General features: G+C 40.5%; 1 long non-coding RNA gene across 4 annotated transcripts in view; it reads right to left on the minus strand.

The window, feature by feature from the left end:
* Positions 1-538: 538 nt before the first annotated feature.
* LOC117064958 overlaps positions 539-12976 on the minus strand; it is a 40188-nt gene continuing 27750 nt past the window's right edge. For all 4 annotated transcript variants that reach the window (XR_004429769.1, XR_004429768.1, XR_004429767.1 and 1 more), the window contains one exon: positions 539-1527. This is a non-coding gene — a long non-coding RNA (uncharacterized LOC117064958). The remainder of the gene's footprint in view (positions 1528-12976) is intronic.

Genomic DNA, 12976 nt, shown 5'->3' on the forward strand with positions numbered 1-12976 from the left:
GGCTCATTTCCCACCAATTAATATTACCGGCATGAGTACCCATATGATCAGACATACACTAACAAGACTCTGTCTAGACAGGCAGAAAAGGTTTTTTCTTTGTATTTTTTCCAGAATTAGGCATTAATGTGCTACTCGTGAATGGAAGAAATGTTTACATAAATCCATACTGGGAAAAGAAATTATTCTCTCAAACACTTCCAGGGGAGACATCATTGGCAGGATTAGTTGCATATTGGAGCTACCATATTAGTTCATTCCCCCTGTACTTCAAAGATGTAGGAGCCAACAAGAGGGAGGGCACCACAGTAAGAAATGTGAGTAGCAAGATTATAAATCAGTACTTTTGACAGGGTGATTCCAGACAGCTTTGCTTTAATCAACATTCGACCTTACTTTATAGTAGTGAGGAGGTATTGAGCATAGTTAAGTTTTAAAAATGACCACGGCCTTCCCTACAATATGGTATGAAAAACTATAAAAGGCACTTTTAAATGTTACCTGGAAAATCTTAAGTGAGGTATATAGTGCAGAAATATCTGTTATCCAAAATCTAAGATTTTATTGTTTTCAAAAGAGGAATTTTTAAAAGCACCCCCTCCAAGGCAAACAAAAAATGTCAAGCTCTAAGATGTAAATAAAACTGCAAACTACCTTTTCCCCAACTACTCAACTCATAACTTTCCCCAATCCCTTTTTAGTGTTTGCTTATACCGAACAAATTATGAAACTAAATCTGCTAGGGAAGGCTACGTTCATAAGGTTTTGGGTAAGTAACTCCAACAACCATCATTAATTATTAACATTATGGGTTCCTCCTCCATTCTCACAAGCGATCAAACTACGTCAACACATGGCACATTTTCAAAATTCTGCTAAGAAAAGCAGAGAACACAGAAGTATTATATAATATGGTCCCTGCCCTCAAGGAGTTCATAATCAGATTATCCATACCAGTTTAATTCTTAAGATGACTGCTGTAAGAAACTGAAACCCAACAGATAACATCATGGTAGTTTTCCTGTTGAAAAGGAAGATTTTCATCAGTTGACTGGACAGTGACATTTCCCTTTTGGAGAGAGGAAATGTGGCCTTCTACACATGAGGTTCCATGAGGGCTGCCGTCCTTGTATCCATTTCCTCCCAAATAAAGACATGTGACCCAAACTGGGTCACGCAAAGTCCTGCCCGTCGATGTCTTTGATACGGAGCTAACGAAGAGGCTGCTGCTTCTCTGGAAAGCGGTGGGAGGCACTGACACTGGAGCTTCCTGTGGCTGCTGTTTGCCGCACATGGGCCTCACTGAGAGGATAGGGCCAATACGCAGAAAGAAGCAGAGAGAAGAGGGACGGCACAGCACTGTATACTCTGCTTCCAGAAACCTGAGGCTAACCATACCCTGCCCTTCCCACAGTTTGGTTATGTTTGCCAGCAGGTTCCATCCCTGGCAAGCTCGTTGGAGTTGGACTTCTATCCCTTACAACCAAAACGTGTCTTGACATCAGTTGTTCTTCATCTTCAATGTACCTAACAAAAGAAATGGAGTCTTAGACTTCAACAGGAATTACATGATAGATATGACATATTATATACGAATTTTGACTCTAAAGGGGCTCAACCATTAAACTTGCTACAAAGTGTGGATGTGGAACCTATTCTTGGTCTTCAAGTTATCTCAGATGACTGTCTTGAATAACTTTACATGCAGAACAAGGCCTAGACTGATGCATAATTCTTAAACTATTTGTTCTACACATCTTAGACCTGTTGAAATGGTCCAAAGATGACCCACCCCACTGAGCATTGAAACTACCTATTCCTGCCTTCTGATTCCAAGTGCCCTCCATTCACCATCATCTGCTGCTTCTGCACCTCCACAGGCACAAATACTAGGACAGCACTGACATACCCGGTGTGATTATTCACAAACACATCTTCGCATCACCTGCAAGTTCTCTGCCTTCTACTGAAGCCTCTGTGGAATCCACTTCTCCCTCCTGGCCATGGGGCCACCACATTAGCTGAATCACCTGCCCTTCCTTCTTCTGTCCCTCCCAACTCAGAAAACCCCTGGTATCCCCTTGAGGACCACATTTTGAGAACCACTAAACAAGAGGAGTTTCTATGATTCCCACCAACACTATCATCTCTGCATAATAGCACAAACTTTTCTTTCTCTGAGTGTTCTTTTTTGGCAATTAAAGGGGCAGATTTTAGAAGTTTCTCTCCTTTCTATTCTACAGTTATAAAAAACGAAAAATGGGCATTACACGAACCCAACCAAGAATACTGTTTTTTCAGCTGCTTTTCCTTAACCTTGAGATTCCTGAATTGAAATGGGGGAGGGAGAATAATTAGGTATGATGTTTGGGAAATTGATTCCTAATAGTTTGTGAGGTTTAGAGTATTCGTCATTTCACCCACTATTCAAGTGTTTCTTCATGGTTTGCTCCACAAAGAAAAAGGTCTCTTGGGAGTCAAATCTGTTTGAAATTATTCAGCTCAAAGACTGACACTGTGAAATTAGAGAGAAAGAGGTCAAATAACCTTATTGGTGGATTTTCAGAGTAAAGTATGGTCTGGCATCATGTAGACATTCTCAGATGGCCACAGACACTGAAGAGACAAAAAGAATTTTCCAAAAAAGAAGAATTTTTCTTACAGTAAAGAGATCCAAATCCCACCCACATAATTTTTTTGTTGTCATTTTTTCGCCCTTGACCCTCCGCTGCTAACACTGCTTCTAAATTACTGCAGACACAGTGGAATTTGGAATCTCCATTAATATTTACAAAGCTTGCCACCCAGGCTATGACCCACCCTGCTGTTTCAGAATGATAAATTCATCTGCCTCCACTGAGACCTGAGAAATCTTATTTCGCTGGGGAATAAGCATAATTTCTGCCATACACATGATGTGATTATCAAGTCTGGTTTATCAGCCAGCAGATCTCCTAAGGCTATTTCATGGCAAAAAAAAAAAAAAAGTATTCAATAAAACTTTGGAATGACTAGAATATCATTTTCTCCAAAAGTCTTACTTCCTTTGTAGCCATTAATGTCACTAAAGTACAAGTAGGCACAAGACCAAATAGAAACTAGTAACCATTTCAGAAATGTGCTATGACACATGAGTCCCCATCTAAATAAGGAATGCACTCTGAAGCAGCTAGATGCAGAAATGTATTTCCTCCCAGTAGCTCTCCATTCCAACTATGAGTTTGTTTTTCTTTCACTGAGAAAAAAAATAGAAATGAGTTGACAACATTTGTTGTTTTAATGATTTTGTTTAAAAATAAACAAATTGGGATCCTTCTTCATTTTAAGGACCAAAGTCAGCTAGGAAGTTAGACCACATGATTTCCAAGGTCTTGTCCTTGGAAAATTCAAAATAGATCTAAAATTCAAAATGGCATACAATGAAGTGACTGATCTTGATACGGTATAGATGAGTGCAGCAGGAATTCAGAAGAGGGGAGCAAAGTGTGACACGGTATCATTAAATGTGGGAGCTCACAGACGTTTTGGTTTGTCTTTCTGGGAACATGAGACACTGGCATATTCGCTCTCCTTGAAGTTAGGTGTGGCCAGGTGGCCAATTCTGACCCAAATACCTTAAGCAAATGTGACAGTGACATATGGAGTGAAGGTGTCAGGGAGTAGAACCCCTCCAATCCTGTGGGATGGACATGCATTGCTATTTGTTCCTTTATATCCACTGAGATTTGGGAGTTGGAATTGCAATGTAACCTTGGTCCTCCTAGCTGAAAAGGATGGCTTTGTAGAGAAGGCGATATTTTGATCATATAGTAAAGAGAAGAGAGAAGGAAGTGGTTGAGAGATTCCAAAAATGAGATCTAGTCCAGAGATTCTCAACAACATAAAATCAAATAAATGAGAATATTCAGAAATGGGGCTCAGGCATCAGAATTTTCAAAAGCTTCTCAGGTGATTCTACAGTACATCCATATTCAGTTATAAATTGTCAATTTACAACAAAATAAAAACATTAAAATAAAGCACTTTCAGGGCTGAGAACCACTGATTTCAATGATAGGGATGAGTGCAGAATAAAAGTAAATAGATAAGACATGAATAAGCACAAAGAGTTTTTGCAATTCCTGTATATTCAAAAGTCCCAGATAGAGTTTCCAGATAACTTCAGCAAAGATTAAAAAAGAAAGAAGTTAAAATTTTGTACTATCAAAAAAATTATTTGACATAGAATGGTCAGTTAATGAATTACAATTGGCATTTTTCAGTGTTGATTTTTCAAAAAAATTCCTCTTTTTCTTACAAAGAAAAAGGAATATTTGAAACCCCAGGCCAGTTTTACCCTTAAATGATTTATGTGTTTGTCTCTAAGGTTCACATATCCATTCATTATCCATTACACTAATAACACTGTTACAAATAATATTAATAGCTAATATTTATTATTTACTATGAGCAAAACATTATGCTAAGTAATTTGCAATAACTTCACTTAGTCCACACAACAAACCTTGCTGGATAGTTTTTTTTTTTTTTAATCTCACTCTGTGGCCCAGGTGAAAGTGCAGGGGTGCAATCATAGCTCACTATAGCCTTGAACTCCTGGGCTCGAACAATACCCACTCCTCAGCCTCTGGAGCAGCTAGGACTACAGGCACACACTGCCATGCCCAGCTAAGTTTTTAAAAATTTTTGTAGAGATGAGGTCTCACTAGGTTGCCCAGCTGGTCTTTAACTCCTGGGCTAAAGCGATCCTCCTGCCTAGGCCACCCAAAAAGCTGGGATTACAGGTGTAAGCCACCACACCTAGCATTAGTTACTATTATTAACCACATTTTGCAGAGGAAGAAACTGAGCACAGAGACATAAGTAAATTCACCAAGAATGTCATATCAAAGGAGTAGATTTGGGAAGGAACCCAGGTTTTTATGAGTCCAAAACCTACTATTTTGACTATTAGACCTAACTGACTCACGAAAATTTATTTGCACTTCATCATTTTACTAAATAACTATAAAAGAATAAAGAAGCTGTTTTAATTTGAAACATAGACTATTTGATGGAAAAAACAAATCTACTTATCAAGTAATGTGGGTTCTTCATGGGAAATAAACATCATGTCCAAAGTATCACTGTTCTTATAAAAAGAATTTGCTGAGGAGGAAAAGACAAGTTTCACCTGCCCTCAACCCCCACAGTGAAATAGCAATTTGAATTAGTTCACAATTAGCCCAATTCAGAGTCAGCTGTTATTCACACTTAGTGTAGCAGAAATTCATTTGTAGGCAGTGTTAACCAGTTCTTCTTCAATACAAGGTAATTTCAAGTTGAAAAATATACAGAAAGGTAATATTTTGATATTTGAATATTTGAAATTAAATATAATTTGGGAATTCTTGATTCAAGGTGGTTAATCACTTTTGGGAAAAACTGTCAAATAGCATTGATTTAAAAGAACCTTGGATAGCACATATATCCAATATGTCCATAGAGTTGTGCATTTCTTGTGTGATAAATAAAGCTTATGATAAACCAGAATCTTGCCAATGGTCTGCTGTGCAGAACTCCATAGAGACATCCAAACTGATATGCCAATAAAGATCACACACCCTTTTCCAAGGAGTAAATAGGCATGATAGCAAACAACCTAGACTTACCAGATGAGTGAGAATATTTGCAAACAAATGAGTAGCAGTAATAATTTACTTCAAACTCTTCACAGGTCTGGCACCAAATTTTAATCAGTATGTGTATAACCAGTAAAAGCCAAGGGATCTATGTAGTCCAATTTTAGAGTAATATTACATTCAGGAAAAGAAAGTCCAGAAACCAAAAATAACTTTAAAAGTCACTCAGATAATTTACTTGCATTTCTGAAAGACCCCTGATATGGTTTGGCTGGGTCCCCATCCAAATCTCATCTTGAATTCCTGAGTGATGGGAGGGACTTAGTGGGAGGTAATTTAATCACGGGGGCAGGTCTTTCCTGTGCTGTTCTCATGATAGTGAATAAGTCTCACAAGATTTGGTAGTCTTGAAAAGGGGAATTTCCCTGCAAAAACTCTCTTTTTTTGTCTGCCGCCACGTGAGACATGCCTTTCACCTTCCACCATGATCGTGAAGTCCTCCCAGCCATGTGAAACTGTAAGTCCAATAAACCTCTATCTTTTTGTAAATTACCCAGACTCAGGTATGTCTTTATCAGCAGCATGAAAACAGACTAATAAAGTAAATTGGTACCAGTAGAGCGGGGCACTGCTAAAAAGTACCCAAAAATGTGGAAGCAATTTTGGAACTGGGTAGCAGGTAGCAGTTACAACAGTTTGGAGGGCTCAGGAGAAGACAGGAAAATGTGGGAAAGTTTGGAACTCCTTAGAGACTTGTTGAATGGCTTTGACCAAAATGCTGATAATGATATGGACAATGAAATCCAGGCTGAGGTGGTCTCAGACAGACATGAGGAAATTGTTAGGAACTGGATCAAAGGTGACTCTTGTTATGTTTTAACAAAGAGACTGGCAGCATTTTGCCCCTGTCCTAGCAATCTGTGGAAGTTTGAACTTGAGAGAGATGATTTAGGGTATCTGGCAGAAGAAATTTCTAAGCATCAAAGCATTCAAGAGGTGACTTGAGTATGTTAGAGGCATTCAGTTTTATAAGGGAAGTAGAGCATAAAAGCTTGGAAAATTTGCAGCCTGACAATGCAATAGAAAAGGAAATCCCATTTTCTGAGGATAAATTCAAGCCAGCTACAGAAATTTGCATAAGTAACAAGAAGCCAAATGTTAATCCCCAAGAAAATGGGGAAAACGTCTCCAAGTCATGTCAGAGGTCTTCATGTCAGCCTCTCCTATCACAGGCCTGGAGGCCTACGAGGAAAAAGTGATTTCGTGAGCTGGGCCTAGGGTCCCTATGCTGTGTGCAGCCTAGGGGCTTTGTGCCCTGTGTCCCAGCCACTCCAGGCATGGCTGAAAGTGGCCAATGTAGCGCTTGGGCCATGGCTTCAGAGGGTGCCAGCCTCAAGCCTTGGCAGTTTCCATGTGGTGTTGAGCCTGCCAGTGTGCAGAAGTCGAGAACTGGGGTTTGAGAACCTCCACCTAGATTTCAGAAGATGTATGGAAATGCCTGGATGCTCAGGCAGAAGTTTGCTGCAGGGGCAGGGCCTTCATGGAGAACCTCTGCTAGGGCAGTGTGGAAGGGAAATGTGGGGTTGGAGCCCACACACTGATTCCCCACTGGAGCACTGCCTAGTGGAGCTGTGAGAAGAGGGCCACCATCCTCCAGACCCCAGAATGGTAGATCCACCAACAGCTTACACCGTGTGCCTGGGAAAGCCACAGACACTCAACACCAGCCCATGAAAGCGGTCAGGAGGGAGGCTGTACCTTACAAAGGCACAGGCAGAGCTGTCCAAGACCATGGGAACCCACCTTTTGCATCAGTGTGACCTGGATGTGAGACCTGGAGTCAAAGGAGATCATTTTGCCCTTCTAGATTTCAGATTTGCATGGGGTCTCTAGCCCTTTTGTTTTGGCCAATTTCTCCCATTTAGAACAGCTGTATTTACCCAATGCCTGTACCTCCATTGTATCTCAGAAGAAACTAACTTGATTTTGATTTTACTGGCTTATAGGTGGAAGGGACTTGCCTTGTCTCAGATGAGACTTCAGACTGTGAACTTCTGAGTTAATGCTGAGATGAGTTAAGACTTTGGGGGACTGTTGGGAAGGCATGATTGGGTTTTGAAATGTGAGAACACCAGATTTGGGAGGTGCCAGGAGTGGAATGATATGGTTTGGCTGTGACCCCAGCTGAATCTCATCTTGAATTCCCATGTGTTATGGGAGGGACCCAGTGGGAGGTAATTGAATCATGAGGGCAGGTCTTTCCTGTGCTGTTCTCATGGTAATGAATAAGTCTCACAAGATCTAATGGTTTTAGAAAGGGGAATTTCCCTGCACAAACTCTCTTTTCTTGTCTGCCACCATGTGAGACGTGCCTTTCACCTTCCACAATGATTGTGAGGTCTCCCTAGCCACATGGAACAGTAAGTTCAATAAACCTCTTTCTTTTTGTAAATTGCCCAGTCTCAGGTATGTCTTTATCAGCAGCATGAAAACGAGCTAATATGACCCCATTTATAATAACAACAACAAATTATAAATCTTATTTTTTCTCTTTCCCAATTCTTTAGGGCCCAGAACTACTCCCAGAGACTGATAATTGCTAAATGTTTCAAAACTCTCTATTGAAACACAGCCATAAAGAGTAGGTTGTATTATTGATACACTCACTCCTTTCTGACCATTCCTCTGTGGGAAGAATATACTTCCCTATCCCATTAATATTGGCCTTGATCATGTGACTTACTTTGATCAGAACAATGAGAACAGATGTAATGTATCCCACAACCAAGCAGACACTTTAAATGTGCTTGTATAGTTTGACTTGGTCTCCTGTGCGCACTTCTATCTGCTCTCTGCCATAAGAAGAAAAAGTTCCAAGTAGACACATAGAACAGACATGAACTTGACCCAAAGCCTGAAATGAAGTCACCAAAGCTGACCACAAACCCATGAATGAAAAATCAATGTCTGGCTATGTAAGATGCTGAGATCTGGTGGTGTTTGTTACACGGTATATCACAACAAAAGCTGATACACAATGCAAATTTTCTCCTTTCCCTCTGCTTCCCCTGTCTCCATCACCAGCAAGCAAGAACTCCACTTCTTTAGGAAGGGAGAGGAGAGATAAATTGGAATATGCAGTGCAAAATCAACTTGACTGGGAGAAGGAAAACGTTATTAACTACATAATGATGGGAAAAGTGACATCATGCCATATCAAAGGAGGCAGTCTCTAAGACTGAGAAATAAAATCAGTGCAGCCATCAGTGAGCCCTGAAGTCAGCAAGGAGAGAAGCAGAGGCAGTGTCACCCAAGGTCCAATTGGAGGACTATAATCATCTCAAATAAAAATATAAGCCACTTTAGCTGACTTATGTGCAAGGAAGAGTGGGCTTTTGGGGCCTGGTATAAGAAAGTATGCTGGGGGGAACTTAAGCCAGACAGGCCTGTAATGACTGCCCATACCTACTTGATAGTTCTCCACCCTGGATTGATCCAAGAACCCTGTGGCCCATGATCATGGCCGTAAAAATAATAGTGATATTCTCTCTTGTATGAAACTAAATACATAACTTAGAGCCTTCTCTTTAATTAAGCCAATACATTCGTCATACCAGTCGCCTTTGCACTTCCATCCTGCTGTGTGGCAGACTGAGGACTTGGTATTAATGTAGGTTTTGTATCATGAGAAGTCTAGCCCTTGACATATGCAGTTCCTTGGCAAAAAGTATTTATGGTTGAAATGTCCTTAACTGAATGACCAGTTGGGATGTTCTTAGAAACTACCAGAAGCTGGGAGATTCCCTGCCTCTAGACAGATTGAGGATCATAAACCTTGCTCAGCAAAGTAGCCACCTGAAGGCCCACAGCATCATCTCTGATCATGTGCCAGGACCACTCCATTAAGATGAGTTCTAAAAACAGACTGACGCTTTGATTAAATCCAACATTAAGCCTGGATTTTCCTCAGGCTCCTGAAGGTCAGAGTCAATGTAGGCTCAAGGTAAGGAAGCCTTCACTGTCTCAGAAAAGTATAAACTCCTTAAGAGCCTTCTCTTTGCTACTGCTCACCATGCTAATGTCACACACACACACACACACACACACACACACACACACAAATCTCAAAGCAATAAAAAAATTAAACCAGCTGTTATTTTTCAAGCACCATGTCTCCCTGCTGCTGCCTAAAGGAGCCCTGTTTAAATGCTTTTTCTTTGTTTTTTCTTATTCCTTTCTTCTTCAGAAAACACCTCTTTTTTTCTAACAAATTAATAAAGCAAGTCATTTTTCACCAACTTACAAATACCAAGATAGGAAAATCCATTGTAAAGAGCTGATGAGGCAATTATAAGGGATGAGGAATGAATGCTAACATTTATGCCCTGCCTGCGCGACTAAGATTTATAACTGTAAACCTGCAAATCTCTGGCTTATGTATGCAAATATGGGTCCAATTAGTGATTCACCTGCAACTGCTAATTAAAAGGCCTGGGGTGATGGATTGCCACTAAGCAGGCAGGCAGGGGCCTGACTGTCCAGCATCATCTATTCCCACACAAAGGATAGCCCAAGGAGAGAATCTCTGAAGATTAGCTCCCTAAAGAACCATCAGAATTTTATATCTACTAATTTGGAAGAAAAAAATAAGTCATGTGGGAAAATGTAATTATAATGCAGCTAGAAAATAAAAACAGGCAAATTAAACCAAGCATTGTTGCATCATTAAAGGAGAAAATAACCGTTCTGAGTAATTTTCCCATGGAATTCGGAACAAAAAGAAAAAAGAATTGGAAAAAGGTTTGGAAGAAACCACATGTGATTCTTTCCCCTCCAATTACAACAAATTTCCATAGTTCTCAACTCAGCAAAATGCCTGAACCAAAGCTTGGCAAATAGCAGAGAATAAAGTTGTTAATAAAATAAAAAATTCAAGTCCAAGCCTTCCAGACAGAGCCAGGTTGAATAGGTTCTTATATTACTTAAACTAGGTTTGGAGACATAGATTCAATTCCTGATTTCCAGTTTCAGCTAAAACAATCCAATTAAAATTCAAATTAAAAAAAAAAAAAAAAGCCCTGCTTTTCACAGCCCACAAGTAGTAGCATCTATAGATCTCTAGTTCCGTCTTATATAAAATGCTAGAATAGAATACCTCTTCCTTTGTCAGCCCCTTGGCTCAGTCACACAGACATAAATTACCAAACCATTGCTGTGGCTACAGTGCTTTATGATCTGCTATCCCTCAAACCCACACCTCTTCATGTCTGTCATGTCTCAACCCAAAGGACAACCACGGCAGCTGCTATTTGGACCAAGAGCCAGGCCTGTGGCCACACAGACCTCGCCTTCAAAGGGCTGCTAAATGCAGGGTCTTGTTGGGTTAGGAGTGTTTCTTCCAGGCAGCCCTAGCATGTGCAGGGTATATGAGGGCTCTTGCAGAATGGCTTCCCACACATGGCATCCTGGAGAACCTAATGAGGTGTCACATAAAAAATAACTCCTTAATTAAGTGACCTCAGAGGGGGAAACAGCAGGTGGGCAATGTCAGGGTGCTACTGGCAGGAAAATCAAATAGATGTTTATTAGCTTTACCTCATCAGTAAATATCACTGCCTTGGAGAATGAAGAAAAACAATAAATAACCCTTAGTATCTTGAAACATTGGCCTTTTAGCACACACCACTACCCCACCCAGTCTTCCGTTTGCTCTGCTTTATTTACAGTCCCTTATATTAAACTCATACACTAATTAGTTTTACCCTCATTAATTATTTGTATTTACAGTTAAAATATATCACATCTTCCCAGGTGAAATGTATTTGAGTATTTGCTGAGTCCTACTACGTGCCAGGTGCTTCTTGGTGTATTATCTTCGGAAACCTTTACACCAACCAGGTGAGGCTGTGAGTTGCCCGACATCATTCAGTTATCAAGTAGAAGAGAGGCATTCAAGCCTCCGTTCCATGGCAGCTGCCACCCACTATTGACGGGACCCACTTTCTCCCCCGTCTTTGTCGTCTAATTTGAGTGTGTTCCCTATTCTTTTTGGAATCATCTTTTTGTGGTTTTTACCCACTGATCCTTGCTCTCCTCATTCTTCTGTTTTCTAAGCTTTTCTCAATTCTATGCACTTCTTTCTTTATACTCTTAATTCTTTACCCTTCCGCTTTTCCCTTGATACTGGGCACCCCAATCCTCACATTAGCAATACACCAAGGAAAGACACAGACTATCCATACCATCTACCCTGACTCCCTCATTTAAAGAAATCAACGATGGGAAAAGTTAGGCAACAAATCCAAGGGCCCACTGATAGTCGGGAGCTGGACTATGTTAAAACAATTAATTGGGAAGCCATTAGGCTGAGATGGCTCCAGCACCTTGGGTTATATAAGCAAACAGAAACCTAACTCACTGCAAACAGTAAAACAAAACTTAGGCTTAACTAATCAGAAACCGCCAACTCACCTCTAGCTAGGGACTTTCCACTTTAACCAATGACATCTTTTATTTGTTTTGTTTTCAAAAACACATTATAAAAGTTTATCTTTTCACACCTTCAGGGGAACCCTGAACTGCTTACAGTCTGGTGCTACCCAATTCATGAATTGCTATCTGTTCAAATAAACTTATTACAATATGAATGTGCCTAATTTTATGTTAATAACAGTGTAAAAATTAAATCTTAATTTTCACTTTGGTGTTTTTTCAGGCTTTACAAGTTTCCTCTCACGTTCCTTAACCATAATCACACAGTACAAGTCCACTTGTCCTCACTGAATAGCTTTCCTGGAGATCTGCACCCACCCGAGCTGTCCTGTTCAGCACTTGCAACATGTGTGCACCAGACTTGAGCTCCCTGAGGGCAGAGACCTTGGTTTTTTGCCTCTGTGTCTCCAGCACTTGACGCTGAGTTGGCGCCTATAAAGGATTGCTGGATGAATGAATGAATGAATGAATGAATACTGTTTCTTCACAGGTCCCAAAACACACCTTCTCCATTTCTACCTACATTGTCTTAAAGTTCTCCCTGCCTGAAACACTTTACCCCACTGGTTTATTCTCCTGGTTTATTCCATTCACATTTCAAAGACAAGCTCAAATCCCTTCTCTTACATTGAGCATTTGCAAAGCACTCCAGCTTACCTGGATTTTTCTCATCCCTAATCTCCTATAGAAATCGTCCATCTAGGCCGGACACGGTGGCTCACGCCTGTAATCCCAGCACTCTGGGAGGCCAAGGCAGGTGGATCATGAGGTCAGGAGATGGAGACCATCCTAGCTAACACGGTGAAACCCCGTCTCTACTAAAAATACAAAAAATTAGCTGGGTGCAGTGGCGGGCACCTGTA

The sequence above is a fragment of the Trachypithecus francoisi genome, unplaced genomic scaffold (assembly GCF_009764315.1).
Source record: "Trachypithecus francoisi isolate TF-2019V2 unplaced genomic scaffold, Tfra_2.0 Lachesis_group2, whole genome shotgun sequence".
NCBI lineage: Eukaryota > Metazoa > Chordata > Mammalia > Primates > Cercopithecidae > Trachypithecus > Trachypithecus francoisi.